The sequence below is a fragment of the Helianthus annuus genome, chromosome 13, assembly GCF_002127325.2.
Source record: "Helianthus annuus cultivar XRQ/B chromosome 13, HanXRQr2.0-SUNRISE, whole genome shotgun sequence".
NCBI lineage: Eukaryota > Viridiplantae > Streptophyta > Magnoliopsida > Asterales > Asteraceae > Helianthus > Helianthus annuus.
In genome coordinates this window covers 36,106,659-36,133,850 of record NC_035445.2, presented here as the reverse complement: position 1 = coordinate 36,133,850, position 27,192 = coordinate 36,106,659, and the positions used below count along the sequence as shown (strand labels likewise).

The 27,192-nt window shown below is 39.2% G+C and overlaps 1 pseudogene; it reads right to left on the bottom strand.

Annotated features, from left to right (window-relative positions):
* The window catches only part of LOC118485737, an 82,503-nt pseudogene extending 56,424 nt beyond the window's left edge, over positions 1–26,079 (bottom strand).
* Positions 26,080–27,192: the final 1,113 nt, after the last annotated feature.

Genomic DNA, 27,192 nt, shown 5'->3' with positions numbered 1-27,192 from the left:
ATCATTGTTGTGGGTGTGTTTGCATATGAGTGACTTTATCAAAGTTAATGGAATTAAAGGTCCAATGGGAGTTGAGGCCCAATCATCATGAAATATTAAAAATTGTTGTCCGACATATTTTTGTCAGGTCCAATCAAAGTTGATTAATATTGTCGACATAGATTTATGGGAAACATCATTTCTGTCATACTTATTGAATCGGCCCAGTGAAGTTAATTTGTGATTGTTGATTGTTGGCCATATATCATGTGATGCCATTCATAGATCAGTGTGATTGTGATAATGAGATTTGCATGTGAGTGTGTCAGCCTATTTGATTGAGATAATTGTCCATTTTTGAGGTCCAATCATAGTCTAAGTCCAAGACTTTTAGTGGTGACATTAATTCAGTATATTTTGTTGTATGTTTGAGAGATTTAAAAAAGTCATGGCTGTCGAGTTAGTGAAATTTGAGGTGTAATTCGAGGTGTTTATACCGAGGTGTTTCACGAGGTGAACCAGTTTGCATCAAGTTAGTTCGTTTGTAATTACCAGTTCACTTGAGATTTGATTCCAGTTCAGTTTGTTTGAAGTTTGAAGTATTCATCAGGTCATTTGAAAGTCAGTCAGTTTGCACGAAAAAGGATTAAGTCATTCGTATTTGATCCAGGTCATAGGAGTTCGCACAGTGTGTCGCACAGTTTGTCAACCCTCAATCTGCACAGAATAATCACCAGTTCGAGTACCATTTCGTTTCTATTAATTGATAAATCTTTAAACTGATTGTGTTTTGTTTGTGTGTTGTCAGGTATTTCCCGAAGTATCATCTGATTATTGAAACATGGCTGAAGAGTTCTACAATCTGTAACCGCAGCTGAAGCGTTGTATAATGAGAATGAGACGGGAACTCATCAGAAACCACCGAAACTCATGTACATTGAAGATTTTCAGGGCTGGAAAACCCGATTCGAGAACTGTGTTCAAGCTTACAGATTCGATGCATGGTGTTCATTGCTAAAAGATTATGACAAACCAAAGAATGAACGTGGATTAGAGAAGGGTTTTAATGATTTTACAGAAGCTGACAAGTTAAAATACACAAGTGAAAAGATGATGATCAGCATCCTTCAGCAAGCAGTTAAAGAAGATATCTTTGTCTTACTTCAACATAATGGTACAGCTAGATCAATCTGGGAGGCTTTGATTCAGAAATTCAGAGGGAGTGCTGATATGATCAAAAACAAGAAGGCATTATTGAAGAAATCAATTTATATGTTTACAGCTTTCGATCATGAAACTACGAAACAAACCATTGATAGGTATTGTTATCTGGTATTGGAAATGGGTAGATTGGACATCAAGAAAGAGGACGATGAGTGGGTCGATAAACTAGCTGAGGCGTTACCACAGCATAAGTGGGGAACATATTTGATGGTTGTGAAACTTATGAGAAAGTCCGAGAGCATGAATTTGGCTCAGTTTATTCAAAAAATCGAAGAGCAGGAGCTGGATATTCAAAAGACAGCTATCATGACAAATCCAAATGCAAAGCAAGATGTCAGTCTGTACTATCGAGGGAACAAGTTTGATGCCACTCCCAGTCAAAGTCAAAAGATTAGTACTGCATTCAGTGCTGATGGTTCTGCAAGTCCAAATGCAAGTACTACAACTCAAAGTGGTGGATCTACTTCATCATTCTCAAGCTTTGATCCAAACTGCAACACACCTAGCCCTCAGAAGCAAAATTCTACAAATCTGCAGTGTAATGTGACATTGAACATTCAGAATGGTCAACATCTATCTCCTGAAGTGGCTAAGCAACACATGGCATCTCTTGCCGCTATGTTAGAGTCGTATGAAAGTTTGATTGCTGGAAGAATTGGTAATCCGATGCTCACGAAAGAAGATTACGACCAAATCGATGCAGAAGAGCTTGAACTGATGGATGTAAAGTGATGCTTAGCTAGTGCCTGCAGGAGAGCTGAAAAATTTCAACAGATTACTGGCAGAGACGAGTTTCGAGGAATGGCTACCTCTCTACATGGTTTTGACAAGTCAAAGGTTACCTGTTTCCGATGTAAAGGAAAAGGTCACTTTAAACGGGAATGTAAAAATCAAGAATCAACTGGAAGTCAAGAAAAGAGAAATTATTATCAGAAATCAATCTTTCATCAAATCGATCAACAACCTAAACAAAAGGAACCGCAAACTGCTCATGGGAAAATGATTGAAGAAGCTAATAGGAAAGCTTATTATGGGATAATAGACCAAAGTGATGAGGTTGTTGCACAGGGGTTTAGCTGGGATAAGTATATACCTAGTGGAACTAAACCAGATGTGGCATTAGTTACCAGGATTCTGGATCAAAATGAGGATTGTCAGAAAATGATTCCAATATTTCTAGATCTTGGAAGTGATGTTGATACGGATGATGAGGAAGAATATCTTAACAAATGTCGAAAAAGCATTGATCCTGACAGTTTTAATTTTTTATATGCAGATAAAGTTGAGATGCTGAATCAGAAAAAGATTGCTCGATTGCAAAGAGAGCTAGAAGCAGCAAAGCTACTCGCTAATGAAAAGGCGAAGACTGAAGATGTAGAAACAAAAGATGAAGCAATTGCTGAGATTGCACCAGAAAAGATTGTTGAAATAGAGAAAGTGGTCGAGAAAATTGTCGAAGTCGAGAAACTCGTGGAAGTTGAGAAAATAGTGAAGTCGAAAAGATTGTCAAAAAGATTGTTGAGGTCGAGAAACTTGTTGAAGTTGAAAAGACTGTCGAAGTCGAAAAGATTGTCGAAAAGATTGTTGAGATCGAGAAACTTGTTGAAGTTGAAAAGACTGTCGAAGTCGAAAAGATAGTTGAAAAGGTGGTTAAAGTCACAAAGTCTTGTGAGAAATGTTTAGAAGCTTGCAAAGTTTGTGAAGAAAAAGACAAAAAGATTGCTGAGTTAGAGAAAATTAAGGAAGATCTACTGTTCGATGTGAAGTATGTGAAAGAGTCATACGACGTATTGAACAGGACAGTTGACAGTCTGAAAAGGAGAAATGCAGAAATCGAAAAAGCAAATGACAAGATGAGTGCAACTTTAATGACAAAGCAAAGTGTCATCAATGACTATATTGAAGACTGTGCTAACTTGAAAAAGTAGTTGGAACTTGAGAGAATTGAGAGTGAAAGGATTAACCGATTACTTTTGAGTTATACTACTTGTGATTATTTGATTGATCGTGTTTATCCTACTGTTGCAGGTCTTGAAGCTTTCAAGAAGAAAGAAAAAGAAGAGGATACTGATAAGAAACCAAGTGTCAAGTATAACAGATGTCCACCTCCTATCTTTGAGAGTTATTCCCCCAGGAAACCAAATGAGGAACAAGTATACAAGGCTCTAAACATCAAATTAAAGTCTGAAATCACTGATGAATTACCAAACAATATTGATGTTACATTCACAGCGTTTGACAATGATCATGAGTCTGAGTTAGTCAAAAGAGTTGTCGATCAGGTGTTGGATATGGATGAAGAGTCAAAATCGGAGTCTAAGTCAGATAGTTCGAGTTCGTCTGAGAAGAGTCCGAGTCCACTGGTTAAGAGGGTTTACAATAAAGAATTTCTGTTATCAAAATCTAATTTGAATGACGGATCAGTCAAAGTAGCATATACGTTGAATGACTCAAACAAATTATATTCTGATGAGGAATTCCCAATAAGAAGTGTTAAAACTGAAATGATCAAAAAGGTTTTCAAATTAACATAAATTAATATTTCTGAAATAAAAGATTTAAATCTTTCTACAAAACCTAAACCTTACACTTCAAGGATTCAACAAAGAGTAAACAAGAAAATGGGTTATGGTTGTGGTTATAGTTTCCAAAAGAAACCAAACCATAATGGTAATCTCAAAAAGAAAGGTCTTGGTTTTATTTCACAAGAAAATTATAAAAATCAGAAAACTTATAAACCAAAAACTAAATTTGTTTCAGGTGGGAGTTCTGAAGATGAGCAGAAGAAACCTTTCTGGAAACAGTCGAATCAAGAGTTTCTTGCTGAAGTGAAGAAGAATGTGAGAAAATCTGCTCAAAGAGTTGACAGAAGAACCTGTTTCAAATGCCAGGAAGTTGGACACATAGCTTGGAATTGCCCCAAGACCAACAACCAAAAATAGGGAGTTTCTTCTAACTATGTTTTGAGAAAAACTTGTGTTGATAAGAAAGAACAATCTGTAAAAATTGTTAAAAAGTTTGAAAATTCTACTTCTGAGGAAGGGGAAAGTTCAAAAAGTTTTTACAAAAGAAGAGGTGATTTAAGTAAACAAAAATGGGTTGTTAAATCTGAGAGTAATTCTGACAATGAATCTGATTCCATAAAATCAGAGGAGTCATTGGTTGATAAAAAGATTGTGAATTCCGTTCCAGTGGTGAACGATGAGAATTTTCCGTCATTGTCAAAGGAAAATTTGATGAAGAAAGTTGGAAAGGTTGAGATCTCAAATCAATTCTTCGCTGATAAAGGAGAATTTGATGTTGAGAAGGCTTTCAACGGGAAAGTCAAACACATTTTTGGGAAGATGGTTGATAAGAAGGTAAAGGGTGCTAAAGAATTTAATAAATCAAAATGTTGGTGGGACAGATGTGTTCCAAAGTCACCCAAGGCTGGTGAGGCTTGGGTGGACATTATGTTTGAGTAAAACACCGGACTTGCCGGAGATCCCAAGTTGGTAATCGTGGATCAGGAATCGGCATCTTTCATGTTTAATTAGGATGATTTGAAAGTGTTTGAAATTGTTAAAATTTTACAGGGTGAAGGACTGTGCCGGAGCTTCCAGGTTGGTAAGTGAGGAGCAGGTATCGGCATCTTTCTTCAGGAATTCACTACGGTAATGTCAATCATGCAAACGGTAAAAAAGGTTTGTTTGTGTTTGTTTACAAGTGGTTAGAAGATTTGATTGTGCATAACTTGTGCATATGGTAAATCAAGGACATTAATTTGTACTTGCATTTTCCTACAAGTGATTGAGAGACAAGATGATGAACCACATCCCCGAACTTAGTATTGCCATACCTACATGTGGTAAAATCAACCAAACTTATTTTCTGGAAAAATCATTTTGATTAAAACAAACTTAAGTGTTTTGAAATCTAAATGAGAAAATATTTTGTTGATAGGGGGAGTTCTGATTGTTTATGCCAATTGAATGGCGAATTGATGCGATTTGATATCGGTTGTCATGTTTCTGTACAGTTTATTTTAAATTTTCGTTAATGTGTTTGCATTTTAGGGGGAGTAGAAAATTTTCAGAAAATCCAAAAACATTAGAAAATTTGAAAAAGACAAAAACATGATAAAAACCAAAAATGAGTTTGTTGTGAAAAAGAGGAAATGATAGTACATCAGCGGACTATCACAACATGCTAAAGAATTGGAAAGTTTAAAAGTGATAAACAATCTTACTGTGGATGTGTCAGTAGATTTTTGCAAATTTAATAAACTGTGACGAGATATAAACCTAAATTTCAAACTTGCTTAATACGTGGGTAACATTTCTCAGATATATGGGTTACCCCCGAAATCTTGTTTGAAAGGTCCCTTATTCTGAGATACTAGGTCTGTATGCTCAGTGATATCTGGGGTATTATCCCGGGACTTCTGCTGTATGGAAGTACTGACCTAGTCCCCGGATAATACTTTCTGCAAATGCTTGAAAAAGCGCCGCCCTCATCAAATCGATGAAACAATAAAATTGATAGTCATTGCTGTTGTAAAAAAGATCCTCTAAAGGGGACCCACCAAAAGTTGAGCCGCCATCTCTCTGCTGAACGAAAGTTCTGACCTGAGCTCTCACGGTTTCGCACCTAACCCCTTACAGATATCATCTGTGGTATATTCACCTGTAAGACTGAATATTGGGATCTGGATATGGGAGTATATTCAAGTAGTGGGACACACGGATAAGTTTTAGTTTCTAAGACATTAATATCGTATCTCGGATCAGTTGAACGTTGTGTGAAAATTTAAGTGGACTAGTATACTGACAATCTAGGTAAATTGTTTAGAACTTAAAATGAAATCAAGCTTAACGGTGTTGGTGATTTGTCTCATAAACTGATATGATCCTCTTACACAAACTCACAAAAATAATGTTTGTAAATATTTCTTTACTGCATTTTATTTCTCTTATGTCAAAACTCCAAAAAGATTTTTAGTGTGTTTTAGTATAAATTTTTGAAAAATTCAAAAAGATTTTCGACAACTGGTGTTGGAGAGCTAATTTTCAAAATTCCGAGTGCTAAACATGATGAACAGATGGTTTGGGAGAGTGTGTTGTTTTGAAAATAAAAATGATATATCTTCAAGTGGTTTTTCAAAGATTAACATTGTAAAATCATTCTTTGAATGTATAATGTCTGCAAGTGACTCATTAGATTTTTACAAGTTATTATCAGAAAATTTATTGTGAGGTAGAGGATGTGCAGGTTTCTAAGAGATAGAGTGCCAGGTTCAGATACCTGGAGACTTTGTGATTACAACATGCCAGACTGCGATCCCAGCATATCGAAAGGGGGAGTCTGAAGACATCTAAGTAGAGATTGTTTGTGGGAAGTCTGTTGATGATGATAAAAAGAAAAGAGAAAGATTTGAGGATGCTTACACTGTGAGATATTTCGGAGAGCATTCAGACTGATAAAGACCGAAGACGTTGAAGACTCGACACTTAAGACTCGTCAACATCTGAGGGGGAGTCTATTGGTGCATTCATCTGTCGTCTTCGTCTTATATCGAGTCTGGGTTGCGTTGCGAATCTGATCAAGCATGATGTCATCATTCAACATGATGACATCATAATTGATGACATCATCATAATATGACAATCATCATTGCAACAGTAAACGACAAGGACAATTTCATTTGAATTTGACTTTTGAAAGATTAGTTTGAAAGGTCCAATTAGATAAGTCTATTTGAAGGTCCAGTCGTTTGAAGGGAGTCTGATTGAATAGTTGTGCCCGTTTGAATATATGTTGACCATTTGAGTAGTGGCCGTTTGAAATAAGGTTGTGTCCGTTTGAAGGGTTTCAAACGATAGGGCTTGTAGTATAAATAGCTTTCATACGATGTCATTTGTAACGGACAGGCCAAGTGATACCGAAGTGCTGCCGGTATTTCCTCTGATTGTAAACATTGTCATTTCAATATACAAGAGGTTTAAAGTGTATTTCAAGTTGTTTTCACCTCCGTTTCTTAGTTTACGCCTCTGAAACGGACTGGAGCTCTTCCGAACGACTCATTCAGGTCGAAATCGATCCTACAGGTGTCAAATCGTGTAGCGCTATATCAAACTACCAACTGGCTTGGTGAACCAAATAAGTACTATTCCAAACATTAATTTTATAATCTTTAAGAAAAACTAGAGTTTAAACCATAAATAATCATTCAGTTTGTAAAAAGATAAGTACTAGTATGTATAATCAATTATACTTTTGAAAACAAGAACATAACAAATAGGTACACATGTTTCACTCCAAAACAGTTGAAAACAGTAAAAGAGGGGACTATGTACTCACTTGAGAGTGCTTAGAAGTCTTGAACAACTACCAAGCAAGCTAGAGGGAGCACAGAGATCAAACGGCACCTAATATAGGTAACTACATAAATAAACCGGACCTTAAACGGGAGATCGGATAGTATGAGGTCTCGTGAACCAAATGAGCGTGGGAACTCATATGATATGGTTTAACAAGGCCTACATACTAAAAGGAAACCTATCCTAAGTGCATACGACCCATTACGACCCGTTTAGGTAGCTTACGCTACTTTAATGTGTCGTTCGTGTAAAACGCGTTCAGACCGCCGAACTAGTCCTATGACAAGTATTATATGCCTAAACGTGTTTAATTATGTTGCATAATTAGTTAAGTGACAAAAGTTTGGGTTACATATGCTTAATATCAATTATGCATGAAAAGAGTATTTTGGTAATTTTCCTAAGGCATATAGATTACCTATCAAACGACTAACTAAACGAAGTGACCATAAGGTATAACCTTGGAAGGTTATTCCCTATACAACTACGGTCACCTAAAGTTTTTGGTCGGATCCTAAAGATCGACCAAACAGGTCTAGTGCGTAAGTCTAAGAAGTTGTTTAGACTACTTGACTTACGATTCTACATAAGCACTAATCTAAAAGTGACGAGCTAAACATGTTTAGTTAAGTTAGAAAACAGGCTTGGTATCAAAACAAACGGTTTTGATACCTAAAAGTAGTTTGGTTACAAAATACGCGAGAATACGCATTTTGACCGAAACTACGACTAGTCACTAACCTAGATAACGTGGTAATCAGTAGGTATAGTCACTAGGGACTAAAACCATCGTGATTACGCTCACGTTATGAAGTTCAAACGAACTTCATGTTGACCATAAACTGGTCAATGCAGAAAGTCAAACAAAGTTTGACTTTTTAACGAAAAATGCATAAAAGAACGAAGGAATACTTACAAAGGGTCCCCGCAAGTTTGATTTCCCAAGTATTCTCAGGTATGAAGTGGTTAGCACTCCAACTTAGAGAAATCTCAGGAAATCAAGTGGGTTTTGAACAATGGGGGGGGGGGGTGGGGTATTTATAGCATTTCTAGAACCGTTAGGAACGTCCATAAAAAATCATGCTTCGATCTAGGCCGTACCCATGCACCCCCTGTTTTAGAATAACTTGGGCACCTAAAACAAGCCCATAGATTGCCCAAAACCACCTGCAAACCCAGGAAACAGCTGGAACAAGCTGTTCTCAACTTTCTGCTGATCTGGGCTGTCCACGCGCCCCGCGTAAGGAGACCATAAGGTCTCACGCGGCCCGCCTGGCCCTACTATTCAGAAATGACAGAATGGTCCCTAAACTAGAGAAACATGCATTTTGAGGTGTTTTTGACATGTTTAAGCCCCGTTAACCTCATTTCAAGGCTCTAAAATGATGTTAAAGTATAGGGAACTCAAAACAGGCTCAAAAATATCTCGGATGTCGCTTCGTTTGGCCGTACGGTTGCGTTGTTCGGTTAATTACGACGGAAGTCGTAACGAACGCAAAAACGATCCAAATTAAGCGACGAATGAAATTTTATTATGCCAAACACTAAAATTAAATATTTTTATGCTTACATAAATTTTTCGATGTCCGGATATATTCAGAACATAAGATATGCGCGAAAATGCAAACTTGTGCACTTTTTGACGCTTTTAGTCCCTATTGATCAATAAAGTTTATTTTAGCATACCGAACCCCTCAAAGCCTATATCTAAACTATGTAAAGGATATTTAGGGTATGTTTAACTTATGATCAAGTTCCGGAATGTTTGTTAGTATACAAATCGGTATAGTTTCGCAGTTTGACACAATTAGTCCCTACGATCGAACAAACTTGATTTCAACACACCAAACCATCCAAAACTTATTTCTAAGTTATGTGGAGGTTATTTAAGTTATGTTAAGCCTATTTCACTATTCCGGAGTGTTTGTTGCATTAAACTGGTTATATTTACAGATCATTGTGCGTATAACCTTCCAGGAAGCGATTTAAAGCTTGAAATCGAACAAGATTTGATATGTGCAAATGATACACATATTTTTACAAATCCCAAGTATGAAATACAATATTTCATTGGTTTGGTATTTGTTTGATGGTTGAAGTGACATAGGTGTCACAGTCTCCCCTACTTTAGGAAATTTCGTCCCGAAATTTAATTTTAGGGGAAACTTGTGAAGAAAACTGTGATGGTTTCGCTTTCGAACGAATCCTTCGAACCCTAAGTAAAACTCTGGGCCATGTTAGGATTCTTAGAGAAATTGTCAACTATCAAACTGAAGTCCTTGTAGTAACAAAATATGGAGTTTCAAACTACGGATAGAAGAACATTTCTTATGAAGACTCATCATAGGAAACTTGGTCTGTGCTCAAAATCAGAATTGGTGAGTGTAAGATAAAATGACATCGGTCAAGGTCCAGGACTTCTCCCGTATCATTATTCTTGTCACTATAGGTCTTAACACATAACAAAACTTGTTGTGGTTTCTGTGCACTGAATTCCATAATTATATATGCATCCATAATTACGTAATTCCTTGCACAGTCCGCACAGTTCATTTCATAATGTGTAGGGGAAAAATCAATTGAATAAACATGAAGCGACTTGATTAGACCACCAAAGGATCTTTTTAACTAGATCAACGAACAATCTTTTTAATTAGATCAACACATGATCTTCTTAACAAGACCATCGTACAATCTTCTTAAATAGACCACTAAAAGGGATCTTTTCAATTATATCATCGCATGATATTCCTAACTAGATTTTCAAATCAATCTGTTTAACTAGACCACTCAAGGGGTCCAATTATAGAATAGTACTTCATAACCCAAGGGACTTAACTACAATGTAAAAGCCCATTAAGGATTTAAGATAGTACCTTTGGATATCCTACTATGAATCCCTCATATGAGATATGGAAGATTCTATGAGGACTTGGATGGATCACATAAAAACACAAAACACATAAGAAAACACATAAGCACATAATTAAGTAACTTGATCTTTACTTTGTTATATTTGGTCACGGGTATTTAAAGCACACCAGGAATCCAATCCGTGGATTTCATTTGGCACTTTAAACATAAGAATCTAACGATGAAGATAGGAGGATCTTAATAAGAATTCGGCTTTGTCCCTATTGAATCGTAATGTACGCATTAAGGAATACAAATAATTCAATTAAGGGCTCCGATTTGAGCGATACTTATCCACAAAGATCTAATTGTGAAGATAAAAAGATCCTATTTTGGATTTTTGGAATTGTGTAACGAGAGGTGTTTCGACACCCTGTACTAGACGTGCTTAATTCGATACACAAGGTAGAAAATTTATGAGGTTGAGGTACTAGATATGCCAAGGCGACATATGAAGCAGAATTTGAAGGTTGAGCAGCAGCAGGATTTGTAACAGCTTTGCTTTGGATTTCAAAGCGGCACATGTTAATTAAATGTCTCCATCGTCCCTCGTGGGTGCATTTGAAACAGGGTATCTGATTCGGATGATGACAGTTGCATTGATTTCTCCAAGGAGCGGTTCCCTTGTACGGCTTTATCCCTGAGGCGAGTCATGATGATAGCTAAATCAACAGCCTTCTGGAGTACGACGCCTAATTGTTGGGCGATTGCAGCACCTAGTTCGGACATTGTTGTTGTGACACTCGAGGTTTTTCCGAACGATCACCTTGTAATATCTTGTGAATATAAATATTATTAAATGAAAACGTGACCTTTGTGCATGATATGTGATGTATGTATGTATTATATATATATATATGAGAGCCGAAACCACGACCCGAGACCATGACTCGCAACCGGGCGGTTGCGAGTGGGCCACTCGGTCTCGAGTGGGCCGTTGAGCCGAAACCGGTTGGGCCGAAACCCCCAAGCCCAACTCGTGACCCCTTGTATAAATCCCACCCTTTTCCCCACTTGCTTCATTTTACACACCAACACTTCTTCTAATCTCTCTCACTAGAAAACCCTCTACAAACACCACTTTCCTTCTCCTTGATCTCGGTTCAAGCTTGGAACAAATCGGACAAGACACTCGGTCAAGACCATCACTCGGACACTTCATCTTCTCTCATTTTCTTCCTTTCTTTCGGCTCATCCTCCTTCTTCACAACCGGTTAGTGTTGTTACTATGTGCATAAGATTTATGTATATTGTATGAACTAGAAGATGGTTAGTTAAAAATTGTTGCACATGATTTTTGGATAACTTGTGAAGTTGGATTATGTGTGTTAAACCTTGTGTATGAAAAAAATTGCTAAACATGTTTAAAATAACTAGAAATGCTAGTTTACTAGTGTTCATAGCCAAACATATGATGCTTTAAAGTTTCTTGCAAAAATGATGATTGTTAAACATAAGTTTCGGATATATAATGTATGATTTCTTATTTTGCATCATGATCTTGTTGTAAATATGTGATTTTTTTGGTTCGTAAATATATGACTTTGCTAAGGAGAAAACCCTAGAAACTATGAACATTTGATGAACTAGTTGAAGATGGTTTGAAGATTTAAAATGGCAATGTTTGATCCATATTTTAGTAATGGTCAATTTAGGAAAAGTGTTTGTAGAATTCTTATTGGTCATTTCCGGATTTGGGCCTGAATTTTTGGTACAATGTGGACTGTCAAACCTGCATCATCACGTGTACATGAAAGTGACAGATTACGACTCGTAACGACGGCATTACGACTCGAAACCACACGGTTGCGACTCGCAACCAAAACATGACAAGTCGAAACCTCGAGATTGCGACTCGAGACCACGCCGTTGCGACTCGCAACCAAAACGTGATGACTCGAGACCACGGTTGCGACTCGCAACCACAGCGTGACAAGCCGAAACCACCTGGTTGCGACTCGAGACCAGCTGGTTGCGAGTGGGCTGTTCATTTTAGTTATTGGGCCATTCTGTGTTGGACTATCTGTTAAATGGACTTTGTGATGTTGTGTTCTGTTTGACTGTTTACCTGTATGTATGTTACGTGCCAGTATGTGTTTTACGTGAATGTTTGTATACCGAACCTGACCTATACCGGTAACCATGTTAGGACGTGGTGACCAACGTGATTGACAAGTAACCTAAACCTACCGAGCAACCCAAGGTGAGTTCACAACTTAAAAGCATGCGTCCCGGTGGTTTGGGACACGAGACTAACAACCCTATCCCCTGGTAAAAGGGGATACTATTTACATACCTTCCCTAGTTATTGGGAACAAAACTTACTTTTTCTTCCCGGGTATTGGGAAACCTTTTGGTTAATTACTGTTTATACGGATTGCAACTAACGGCATTAAACGAAACTCTATCACTCAAGTCCCTACTACAAATACCGATTAGTCGCCGGGTTAGGCGAACGGGTTATTAGTTGATAGCGCTATTTAGGTGTTTACCAGCCTCACACCGTGCCCTGGTTTGGGATCGGTCGTGAACTAATGTACTCGGAAATCCGTCAATGATGATAGAACATTGACATCGGGGCATCCTGCGGATACGCAACGGTTACCTAGTGTTCGGTATTGAAAAAAAAAACAGTTTAGTCGCTAATTTTTGGGGTAGCTCCCCAGGGCATGTATAAACGGATAAATTAACCGGTGAAACAAAGTTTTGGTAATTAAAACTGGACAACTAGTGAACTCACTCAGCATTATTGTTGACCCCTTACTGCATGCTTTGCAGGTAACCAGTGACGAAGGAGCTTGCAGCTTGGGGACGTGTAGTGTCTGTTCACCCTTGTGTTGGGTGTTACCTTATTTTGAATCATGAACTTTGTTTTAAACTACCGTACTTATGCTTCCGCTACTTATGACTGTTTGAAACTTAAAACTTTAAACTCTGAACTTAATACTTGCTAAGCTTATGAATAGTAAGTATTACTTTTGTTATCAACTTAAGTATTCGGTATAATTGGTGGCTGGATCCTGGTCAGTCACGCCCTCGAAGCGGGTGTTATCCGCAGGTGGATTTTGGGGGTGTGACAGATTGGTATCAGAGCCATTGGTTATAGTGAACTTGGTCTTAAAAAGGGGGAAAATCTTTTTGGAGAAAACCAGACTATAACCCGTGACTCGTAACGACACTACACTCCAAGTGCAAGGCTCGGCACATTTGACCTCATAGCTCGGACCAGTGTTTACTTGTTTGCTTATGTTTCCTGTTTTGCCATACATATTAGTATGCCTAACTAGATAGATACACCTCTCTCTTCTATCTCATTCTCGCTACACTACGACATCACACTCATACTGTGTTTTCTGGTTATGAAGACAATGAGTGGACGCGGAAGAGGAAACATTAACATGACGCAGGCTCAGTTCACTAACCTGCTCAACACAGTGGCTGCGGCTTTTGCAGCTCACCCTATAGGTAAGCTCGTTGTTTTAGGATGTTTAGATCCTACCGCCACATCGACTTTTCGCCTCTAAACCTATACGCTTCGCTTCTCACGAACAGGTCAGCATGCACCTGCGCAACCACCAGTGTGTACTTTCAAAACTTTCATGGATTGCAAGCCTCTCCCTTTCAACGGCACTGAGGGTGCCATAGGTCTTCTGCATTGGATTGAGAAAATTGAAGCTGTTTTTGCTGTTTGCGAGTGTCCCCCTGCAAATTGGGTGAAATTTGCTACTGCTACACTTGAAGGAAGCGCGCTTTCTTGGTGGAAGGCGCAGATTCAGATGTTTGGTTTGGAAACTGCTAATGCTACCGCATGGGAGGATTTCAAGGATATGATTAAGGATGAGTACTGTCACCGGGATGACAGCCACAAGCTTGAAAACGAGTACTATGAGCTCAAGATGGTTGGGTCGGAAATTGAAACCTACACCAAGCTGTCTAACGACTATGCTGCTCTTTGCCCAAACATGTCACGACCAATGTACCGAAGGATCGAACTGTACATCAAGGGTTTGGCTCCAGAAATTCGAAGCCATGTCACTTCAGCCAACCACACTACCATTCAGCCGATTGTTCGACTTGCTCACAAACTCACTGATCAGGCCGTAGAGGAGGGCAGGTTGCCCAAAAGGATCGGTGCTACTGTCGGAACTTCTAGTGACAGCAAGCGTAAGTGGGAAGGAAGTCAAAGCAAGGATGTTAACCCCACTCAGGCCCCAGCACAGCAAAGGAAAACTGAAAACAACAAAGGCACCCAGCAACAGGGTGGCTACCGGGGAAGCTACCCTAAGTGCAACAAGTGTAACAAGCACCACAATGGGGCATGTAACAAGGGCCAGTGTCAGCGATGCCACAAGATGGGGCACGACGCCAAGGATTGTCGAAGTCAGTTCCCAGCTAGACAGAATCAGCAACAACCCCAACAGCAACAGCAGCAGGGAAACAACCGGGCATGTTTTAAGTGTGGAGCTGAGGGGCACTTTAAGAAGGATTGCCCTGAACTGAATCAGAACCGCAACAACAATCAGGGAGCTGGGAACAACAATCAGAACAACAATGCTGGGAATGGTGCTAGAGGAAGAGCTTTCGTGATTGGAGCTGGTGAAGCAAGGAATGACCCCAATGTCGTGGCGGGTAAGTTCCTACTCGATGATCGTTATGTTTCTGTGTTATTTGATTCCGGTTCCGATGCTAGTTATGTATCCCTACGTATTAGTAAGAAGCTTAAGCGTCCGCTTTCGTTACTAAGTTCTCCTCACCTCGTCGAGTTAGCTAATGGTAGAAACATCGAGGCCTCACACGTTGTCAAGGGTTGCAAACTAGAGTTGTCTGGTCAGACATTTAGTATCGACCTTTTCCCTGTTACTCTTGGAAGCTTCGACGTCGTTATTGGTATGGATTGGTTATCCAAGCATCGCGCTGAAATCCTCTGTCAAGAGAAAGCAGTTCGTATTCCTCGCCGTTCTGGCAAACCCCTCATTGTACAAGGTAGCAAAGGTGGAGAAATCTCCGGCGTTATCTCGTTCTTGAAAGCCCAGAAGTGTCTACGAAAAGGGCACACCGCTATCTTAGCACTTGTTACCAACACGCAGGAAAAGGAGAAGAGGATCGAGGATTTTCCGGTAGTACGCGACTATCCCGAGGTATTTCCTGAGGAATTACCTGGACTCCCTCCCCACCGTCAGGTCGAATTCCAAATCGAGCTAGCTCCCGGAGCAGCGCCTATAGCTCGTGCACCTTATCGACTAGCCCCCGCAGAATTGAAGGAACTCTCGACGCAACTACAAGAACTTTTGGATAAAGGATTTATCCGTCCTAGTTCATCACCCTGGGGAGCACCGGTACTCTTTGTTAAGAAGAAGGATGGCACGTTCCGAATGTGTATTGATTATCGTGAGTTGAACAAGGTTACCATCAAGAATCGTTACCCTCTCCCGCGAATCGACGATTTGTTTGATCAACTGCAAGGATCAAGCTACTATTCCAAGATTGACCTGCGATCAGGCTACCATCAGTTAAGGGTCCGAAATGAAGATATTTCCAAAACCGCATTCAGAACTCGTTATGGTCATTATGAATTCCTCGTCATGCCCTTTGGAATGACCAACGCCCCTGCAGTGTTCATGGATCTTATGAACCGAGTATGCAAACCCTACCTCGACAAATTTGTGATCGTGTTTATAGACGACATCTTGATCTACTCGAAAAGTCAGGAAGAGCATGAACAGCACCTACGCCTTATCCTCGAACTCCTTCGCAATGAGCAACTGTACGCCAAGTTCTCGAAATGCGACTTCTGGCTTCGGGAAGTCCATTTCCTTGGGCACGTGGTTAACAAGGACGGAATCCACGTCGACCCGGCTAAGATCGACTCTATAAAGAATTGGCCTACCCCTAAGACTCCGACTGAAGTTCGCCAATTTTTGGGATTGGCACGTTACTACCGCAGATTCATCCAGGGATTCTCAAAGATTGCACAACCCCTCACTACGCTCACTCAGAAAGGCGTCACCTACAAGTGGAATGAAGCACAGGAATCTGCTTTTCAGAGGCTTAAGGATAACCTCTGCAGTGCTCCTATTCTCTCGTTACCTGAAGGCACTGACGACTTTGTGGTCTACTGCGATGCGTCTATTCATGGGCTCGGTTGCGTGTTGATGCAACGCGAGAAAGTTATCGCTTACGCCTATCGACAACTCAAGACACACGAAAGGAATTACACTACACACGACTTAGAACTGGGAGCAGTGATATTTGCGCTTAAGATATGGAGACATTACCTGTACGGTACCAAGTGCACCATTTACACCGATCACAGGAGTCTCGAGCATATCTTTAAGCAGAAGGAATTAAACATGCGTCAACGTCGATGGGTTGAACTTCTGAATGACTATGAGTGCGCCATCAAGTATCATCCGGGCAAGGCCAATGTCGTGGCAGACGCCCTCAGCCGGAAAGACACTGTACCAAAGCGCGTGCGAGCATTGCAACTTACCATCCAGTCTAGTCTCCCTACCCAGATTCGAAAAGCTCAGGTTGAAGCTCTGAAACCGGAAAACATCAGGGCTGAGTCCCTGCGGGGATCGAGACAACAACTAGAACAGAAAGAGGACGGCGCCTACTATGTGGCAGGGCGCATTTGGGTCCCACTTTACGGAGATCTACGAGAGGTTGTGATGGACGAAGCCCATAAGTCCCGTTATTCAGTACATCCTGGTGCGGATAAGATGTACCACGACTTAAGGACCACTTACTGGTGGCCTGGCATGAAAGCCCACATAGCAGCCTACGTTGGCAAATGTTTGACCTGCGCAAGAGTCAAGATCGAGTATCAGAAACCAGCAGGCCTACTACAGCAACCCGAAATCCCGAAATGGAAATGGGAACAGATTTCCATGGATTTTGTTACAGGGCTATCTAGATCTCAACGCGGGAATGATACTATCTGGGTGATAGTAGATCGTTTGACTAAGTCTGCACACTTTCTGGCCATTAAGGAAACAGACAAGTTTTCTACCTTAGCAGAAATCTATTTAAGGGAAGTAGTCTCCAGGCACGGGGTGCCAACTTCTATTATTTCCGACCGAGACGCTCGTTTTACTTCCGAGTTGTGGCAAGCTATGCACAAATCCTTTGGCTCACGTTTGGACATGAGCACCGCTTACCACCCGCAAACGGATGGGCAGTCTGAACGCACCATCCAAACCCTGGAAGACATGCTTAGAGCATGTGTGATCGATTTTGGCAAGAACTGGGAGAAGCATCTACCGTTGGTGGAATTCTCCTACAATAACAGCTACCACACTAGTATTCAGGCGGCACCTTTTGAGGCATTGTACGGTCGTAAATGCCGATCACCTCTCTGCTGGGCGGAAGTTGGTGATAGTCAACTTACAGGCCCAGAACTGGTAGTAGATACAACGGAAAAGATTTCGCAGATCAGGCAACGCATGGCGGCAGCTCGTGACCGTCAGAAAAGCTACGCTGACAAGCGTAGGAAGCCGTTAGAATTCCAGGTCGGGGACCGGGTTCTACTAAAAGTCTCACCCTGGAAGGGTGTGGTCCGTTTCGGTAAACGGGGCAAGCTGAATCCACGGTATGTTGGACCATTCGAAATTACCGAGGAAATCGGTAAGGTTGCTTATAGATTAAACCTGCCTGCAGAGCTGAGTGCAGTGCACAACGTTTTTCACGTATCTAACCTGAAGAAGTGTTTGTCGGATGAAACACTTGTAATTCCTTTTAAGGAACTGACTATTGATGAACAGCTACACTTTACTGAGGAACCGATTGAGATCACGGATCGAGAGATCAAAACCCTCAAACGTAGCCAGATACCCCTTGTACGAGTTCGTTGGAACTCACGGCGCGGCCCAGAGTTTACCTGGGAGCGGGAGGACCAGATGAAGTCCAAGTATCCCCAGTTATTCCCAAACGAAAACCCCAGCACTGAAGCTACAACCGAATTTCGGGACGAAATTCCAAACTAACGGGGGGATGATGTGACACCCCGTTAAAACACGCTAGCTTGGCAGTGGCTGCTTCAACTTTCGGGACGAAAGTTCTTAAAACTTGGGGATAATGTGACACTCGAGGTTTTTCCGAACGATCACCTTGTAATATCTTGTGAATATAAATATTATTAAATGAAAACGTGACCTTTGTGCATGATATGTGATGTATGTATGTATTATATATATATATATGAGAGCCGAAACCACGACCCGAGACCATGACTCGCAACCGGGCGGTTGCGAGTGGGCCACTCGGTCTCGAGTGGGCCGTTGAGCCGAAACCGGTTGGGCCGAAACCCCCAAGCCCAACTCGTGACCCCTTGTATAAATCCCACCCTTTTCCCCACTTGCTTCATTTTACACACCAACACTTCTTCTAATCTCTCTCACTAGAAAACCCTCTACAAACACCACTTTCCTTCTCCTTGATCTCGGTTCAAGCTTGGAACAAATCGGACAAGACACTCGGTCAAGACCATCACTCGGACACTTCATCTTCTCTCATTTTCTTCCTTTCTTTCAGCTCATCCTCCTTCTTCACAACCGGTTAGTGTTGTTACTATGTGCATAAGATTTATGTATATTGTATGAACTAGAAGATGGTTAGTTAAAAATTGTTGCACATGATTTTTGGATAACTTGTGAAGTTGGATTATGTGTGTTAAACCTTGTGTATGAAAAAAATTGCTAAACATGTTTAAAATAACTAGAAATGCTAGTTTACTAGTGTTCATAGCCAAACATATGATGCTTTAAAGTTTCTTGCAAAAATGATGATTGTTAAACATAAGTTTCGGATATATAATGTATGATTTCTTATTTTGCATCATGATCTTGTTGTAAATATGTGATTTTTTTGGTTCATAAATATATGACTTTGCTAAGGAGAAAACCCTAGAAACTATGAACATTTGATGAACTAGTTGAAGATGGTTTGAAGATTTAAAATGGCAATGTTTGATCCATATTTTAGTAATGGTCAATTTAGGAAAAGTGTTTGTAGAATTCTTATTGGTCATTTCCGGATTTGGGCCTGAATTTTTGGTACAATGTGGACTGTCAAACCTGCATCATCACGTGTACATGAAAGTGACAGATTACGACTCGCAACGACGGCATTACGACTCGAAACCACACGGTTGCGACTCGCAACCAAAACATGACAAGTCGAAACCTCGAGATTGCGACTCGAGACCACGCCGTTGCGACTCGCAACCAAAACGTGATGACTCGAGACCACGGTTGCGACTCGCAACCACAGCGTGACAAGCCGAAACCACCTGGTTGCGACTCGAGACCAGCTGGTTGCGAGTGGGCTGTTCATTTTAGTTATTGGGCCATTCTGTGTTGGACTATCTGTTAAATGGACTTTGTGATGTTGTGTTCTGTTTGACTGTTTACCTGTATGTATGTTACGTGCCAGTATGTGTTTTACGTGAATGTTTGTATACCGAACCTGACCTATACCGGTAACCATGTTAGGACGTGGTGACCAACGTGATTGACAAGTAACCTAAACCTACCGAGCAACCCAAGGTGAGTTCACAACTTAAAAGCATGCGTCCCGGTGGTTTGGGACACGAGACTAACAACCCTATCCCCTGGTAAAAGGGGATACTATTTACATACCTTCCCTAGTTATTGGGAACAAAACTTACTTTTTCTTCCCGGGTATTGGGAAACCTTTTGGTTAATTACTGTTTATACGGATTGCAACTAACGGCATTAAACGAAACTCTATCACTCAAGTCCCTACTACAAATACCGATTAGTCGCCGGGTTAGGCGAACGGGTTATTAGTTGATAGCGCTATTTAGGTGTTTACCAGCCTCACACCGTGCCCTGGTTTGGGATCGGTCGTGAACTAATGTACTCGGAAATCCGTCAATGATGATAGAACATTGACATCGGGGCATCCTGCGGATACGCAACGGTTACCTAGTGTTCGGTATTGAAAAAAAAACAGTTTAGTCGCTAATTTTTGGGGTAGCTCCCCAGGGCATGTATAAACGGATAAATTAACCGGTGAAACAAAGTTTTGGTAATTAAAACTGGACAACTAGTGAACTCACTCAGCATTATTGTTGACCCCTTACTGCATGCTTTGCAGGTAACCAGTGACGAAGGAGCTTGCAGCTTGGGGACGTGTAGTGTCTGTTCACCCTTGTGTTGGGTGTTACCTTATTTTGAATCATGAACTTTGTTTTAAACTACCGTACTTATGCTTCCGCTACTTATGACTGTTTGAAACTTAAAACTTTAAACTCTGAACTTAATACTTGCTAAGCTTATGAATAGTAAGTATTACTTTTGTTATCAACTTAAGTATTCGGTATAATTGGTGGCTGGATCCTGGTCAGTCACGCCCTCGAAGCGGGTGTTATCCGCAGGTGGATTTTGGGGGTGTGACAGTTGTTGCGATGAAGAGGCATTATGAAGATGATGAAAGACGTGGGAGGAAACAAGGGAAATGAAAACAGAATGACAATGCATAAGATTGCGATCATTTGTTTGTTACCTAAGGCAAACAAATGAGACGATGACTAATCAAAGTAAATGGGTCAATATAATGTATCGCGAAGACATGCTCGCCTATAAGTGGACACTCACCCCAAGAGTTCCCAGGTAAGAGTGACTGGCCCGATACTGCGGATTTGTACGAACACTCTAGCCTTAGACAGAAGACCCAGGGTATAGGCACCCACCCTTCCAGTTTGCACGTGTTCACATTATTTAGACCAACCTTTGAAGGAATTTTGAAAACTTAAAGGGTTCAAAACCTTATAATAAATCATCCTAGAACAGATGATTGGTTTTCAAAATGGAAACGAAATTTGTGTTCTTATTGTGGTTGTCACCTAAAGATAGGCGACGGTATTGTTTTAAAACTAAACACAAGATAACTTGTGTTAGGGTCCTAGGAAGGTTACAGTCTAGGTCAAAGCATTACTAATAACCTAATTCCCTATAACCATTGGCTCTGATACCAACTTTTCTGTCACACCCCGACCACGTAAAACAAAAAAACGTGGCGGAAATATCGGGGAGTGTTGTAACAGAATCATTGTTTCACAACCATGGATTAAATAATTTTGTTTTATTGAATCATTGAAGTCTTTGTTCTACTACAAATCAGATAAATACAAATATTATCTTTTCAAGTTTTAAATTCGATAAGGACGAGTCCACCCTAAGTGTAGCATGTATCAACAATCATCATAAAGCAGCACTTGAAACATGTGTAAAAATAGGTACGTCAGCATAAAAATGCCTGTGAGATACATAGGTTTTATTGTAATTAAGATTCATGACTTATAAGTTTAAGGAAAAATGTTTAAGAAAAGTAGTCATGATCCTTGAAAAAGGTTTTCTTTTATAAATCATACTAAAATTTATAAGAAATCAGATGATATGAAATATAATACATAGGAAAATAAATAATTAAGTTGTAAATGAGTTTGTATAAAATATATTGTTTGAAAACCAATATTTTGATAAAAAGGTTTATAGTATATATAAAAATATACTTTGGTTTTAAGAAAGTCGAATATGTAATATATTAAAATATATTTCAGTTCCAAAATCGTTAACCAATGTGTACTAAATAACGCCACGGTATGTAATGTGATGAAAACACTTATATATAAGAAGTACCAGCGGCGTATCTACCATGTTTTCATCACATTACACCCGTCCCGTTATCTAAACATTAACCCAAAACCCAATTGTTAAACAAATAGTATGTTAATATACTTTAGTTGTTAAAAATAACAATTTTCAGTAGTATATCAAAAGTATACTTTGGATTTATAAATAACATATTAAACTATGCTTTGGTTATGAAAATAACATATTAAACTATGCTTTGGTTTTGAAAATAACATATCAAACTATGTTTAAATGATTAACAAAATATATGTTGGTTTTGTACAATATCACATATGAGAGCATATTAAACTATACTTTTGGGAGTATAACTAAATATACAAAGATAATGTGATTTAAGAATTCATTCAGACCTAGTGCATCAAAATACACCTTTGAGACTATAGGGATACCACAAAGGCAATCCCTGTTTGGATGGAGAAACAAATTGGTTTCAGACATTCCATGACAACAGGAATGGGGTGTCAAATCCTATAGCGCTATATCATACTACCAACCAGCCTCGTGAACCAAATAAGTACTATTCCAAACATTAATTTTATAATCTTTAAGAAAAACTAGAGTTTAAACCATAAATAATCATTCAGTTTATAAAAAGATAAGTACTAGTATGTATAATCAATTATACTTTTGAAAACAAGAACATAACAAATAGGTACACATGTTTCACCCCAAAACAGTTGAAAACAGTAAAAGAGGAGTCTATGTACTCACTTGAGAGTGCTTAGAAGTCTTGAACAACTACCAAGCAAGCTAGAGGGAGCACGGAGATCAAACGGCACCTAATATAGGTAACTACGTAAATAAACCGGACCTAAAACGGGAGATCGTATAGTATGAGATCTCGTGAACCAAATGAGCGTAGGAACTCATACGATATGGTTTAACAAGGCCTACGTACTAAAAGGAAACCTATCCTAAGTGCTTACGACCCATTACGACCCGTTTAGGTAGCTTACGCTACTTTAATGTGTCGTTCGCGTAAAATGCGTTCGGACCGCCTAACTAGTCCTATGACAAGTATTATATGCCTAAACATGTTTAATTATGTTGCATAATTAGTTAAGTGACAAAAGTTTGGGTTACATATGCTTAATATCAAATATACATGAAAAGGGTATTTTGGTAATTTTCCTAAGGCATATAGATTTCCTATCATACGACTAACTAAACGAAGTGACCATAAGGTATAACCTTGGAAGGTTATTCCCTATACAACTATGGTCACCTAAAGTGTTTGGTCGGATCCTAAAGATCGACCAAACGGGTCTAGTTCGTAAGTCTAAGCGGTTGATTAGACTTCTTGACTTACGACTTTACATAAGCACTAATCTAAAAGTGACGAGCTAAACATGTTTAGTTAAGTTAGAAAACAGGTTTGGTATCAAAACAAACGGTTTTGATACCTAAAAGTAGTTTGGTTACAAAATACGCGAGAATACGCATTTTGGCCGAAACTACGACTCGTCACTAACCTAGATAACGTGGTAATCAGTAGGTATAGTCACTAGGGACTAAAACCATCGTGATTACGCTCACGTTATGAAGTTCAAACGAACTTCATGTTGACCATAAACTGGTCAATGCAGAAAGTCAAACAAAGTTTGACTTTTAAACGAAAAACGCATAAAAGAACGAAGGAATACTTACAAAGGGTCCCCGCAAGTTTGATTTCCCAAGTATTCTCAGGTATGAAGTGGTTAGCACTCCAACTTAGAGAAATCTCAGGAAATCAAGTGGGTTTTGAACAATGGGGGGGGGGGGTGGGGTATTTATAGCATTTCTAGAACCGTTAGGAACGTCCATAAAAAATCATGCTTCGATCTAGGCCGTACCCATGCACCCCCTGTTTTAGAATAACTTGGGCACCTAAAACAAGCCCATAGATTGCCCAAAACCACCTGCAAACCCAGGAAACAGCTGGAACAAGCTGTTCTCAACTTTCTGCTGATCTGGGCTGTCCATGCGCCCCGCATAAGGAGACCATAAGGTCTCACGCGGCCCACCTGGCCCTACTATTCAGAAATGACAGAATGGTCCCTGAACTTGTGAAACATGCATTTTGAGGTGTTTTTGACACGTTTAAGCCCCGTTAACCTCATTTCAAGGCTCTAAAATAATGTTAAAGTACAGGGAACTCAAAACATGCTCAAAAATATCTCGGATGTCGGTTCGTTTGGCCGTACGGTTGCGTTGTTCGGTTAATTACGACGGAAGTCGTAACGAACGCAAAAACGATCCAAATTAAGAGACGAATGAAATTTTATTATGCCAAACACTAAAATAAAATATTTTAATGCTGAGATAAATTTTTGGATGTCCGGATATATTCAGAACGTAAGATATGCGCGAAAATGCATACTTGTGCACTTTTTGACGCATTTAGTCCCTATTGATCAATAAAGTTTATTTTAGCATACCGAACCCCTAAAAGCCTATTTCTAAGCTATGTAAAGGATATTTAGGGTATGTTTAACTTATGATCAAGTTCCAGAATGTTCGTTACTATACAAATCGGTATAGTTTCGCAGTTTGACACAATTAGTCCCTGCGATCGAACAAACTTGATTTCAACACACCAAACCATCCAAAACTTATTTCTAAGTTATGTGGAGGTTATTTAAGGTATGTTAAGCCTATTTCACTATTCTGAAGTGTTTGTTGCATTAAACTGGTTATATTTACACATCAGTGCGCGTATAACCTTCCAGAAGTGATTTAAAGCTTGAAATCGAACAAGAGTTGATATGTGCAATTGATACACATATTTTTACAAATCCCAAGTATGAAATACAATATTTCATTGGTTTGGTATTTGTTTGATGGTTGAAGTGACACAGGTGTCACACAAAAGTTCCTAGTTTCAGGGAGATATAGAACAACATATAAGTTATCATACTTGCATATCCATCATTTCAGTATCCAACAATTTTTCTAATAATTTTGTATCCGATTTTCCCTATAGACGACTATGCAAGCATACATTTCATGCTTGTTTGAGTAATAGCAATGAGATTCCCCAGTATCATGCTAAGATATCTGGAATTTCCAGAAGAAGATGCCATTCTTTAGAAGAGAAACAAAAAGAAATATCAAAATTCGAGTGGTTGAAGCTGAAGCAACTACTTTCAAAGTAAGAGAAAGAAAAGGCAATGAATTGAGTGGGAGAGTTAGAGTCGAAAATAGGATTCCTCGCTTCTTTCTCTCATTCAAAACCTTGCACGAGAGTTTCATCTCACACGACTCGTAAGTGGTAAAAGAAAGAAAAAAACCCTCTTCTTTCTTTTTAGATTACCTTCCTCACGTACGTATAAGACCAAATCCATTCAATTTCTAAAAAGATTACTAATCCTTACCTTTTGAGGAATCCTTCATTAGTGGTTGTGAATGAGTAATTTTTTTCAATCTTTTCGATCTTGGTTCTGTAGGAGCAAGATATAAGTAGAACCATCTAATTTAATTTGTACTCAATAGCCATGAGATGTTCATCTTAGGGTGATCCTTTTGTCGACAGATGCTCATTTTACACTCATAGTCTCTCTTAAAGATAAGAACCAACTATGTAGCATCTACACCTAGAATTCAAGTATTGTATACGTCATTAGTCTGATCCTTTATAGGAACTGCCTGTAGTAATGAACTTGCAAAACATATATGTTTATTATAAAGAGATTCATCATTCCTGGCCCTGCATCACCTTAATTGTTATTTGAACAAGTAAAGGTTCTGTATTGGTCCGAGCTGAGATAGCATTTCTCTCTTACATGTCCATGGAGTTTTTAGAAATCTAATCATCTTAGAGATAGATAAAGAGGTAGTAGTTTATCTAACGAACCCCACTCCTTCGTATACGTAAAGAGTCCATTGATGAGTAGGGTTGGGGAGAGCTTGAACCTAATTCCCACAGTGATGAATATGAGCGTAACTGAAATTCAAGGTTCTGATTCCGGAAACCCCGCATATCAGGTTTACTCATGAACATGCAGCTCTTAAACTTTAAAAGTAACCATTCGATAAGCAGAGAAAATCATAGACATTTAAAATACAATAATTATCTAAACACGAAACTAAAATAAAGCCATAATTGTTCAAACATAGATGCCATTATTCAGTCGAGCGCCCTTAAGTCCTAGAAAGCATCTATCCATTTTACAAAAATAGATAAACATTTGTACAAATCATTCTTTATATGAAATCATACATTTAGGATTAAAACAATAATCTTAACTTCATACACTATTAGGGAAAATCCTTTCACTTAACTTACCAGTTGTTACAAACTAAAAATTTGTATTCACCTCATATTTTGTTTCCGAAGAAACCACCATCTAACCATCGTCACCATACCATAGTCGTTATCATGGTAACTATCATAAAAGGTTATACAATATCATCCTTGGGCAGGCCACAAAGGCACCGCCTGACCGTCCTTATCCCCAAAGAGACCATTTCATACAGATTAATGTTTTTGTAATAACTTGTTTAAAAAGCATACCATTCCTGTTAATGTATTATTTAAAAACGTTCATCATTTGTTTAAAAGTTTCTATCAAAACTTTACTTTAACATACCCAATTTGAAAATCTTTCCTTTTTAACATACTTCTTAATGTTAACCATTCGAGTCGTCCTTTGTTAACATACTTCTCATTATTAAGCATTTGAATAGTCCATCACTAACATACTTCTCAATGTTAACCATACTTTCATTTGTTCAAAACGTACTTTCAATCATACTCTAGATTATTTCAAAAATGTTACTTATAGTAGGGTTTTTCGTAAACATTTCCTTACTTAACATTCGTTATCATGCATGCACAAAAACCCAAAAGTAGGTTGTAAACAAGGTTTAGAACTCACCAGTTTGTAGTTATTTTTGTGGCGTAAATATTTTCACACTAAACAACTGTCACCGGATATGCATGAAAGTTAACACTCGAAACTCATCACTTAACAACCTCATTCACAGGAGTATCGCCTGGTGTGTGTTGTGACAACTGGCACCAAACCGGTAATTTCCATACACTTTAATTATTTAATGAC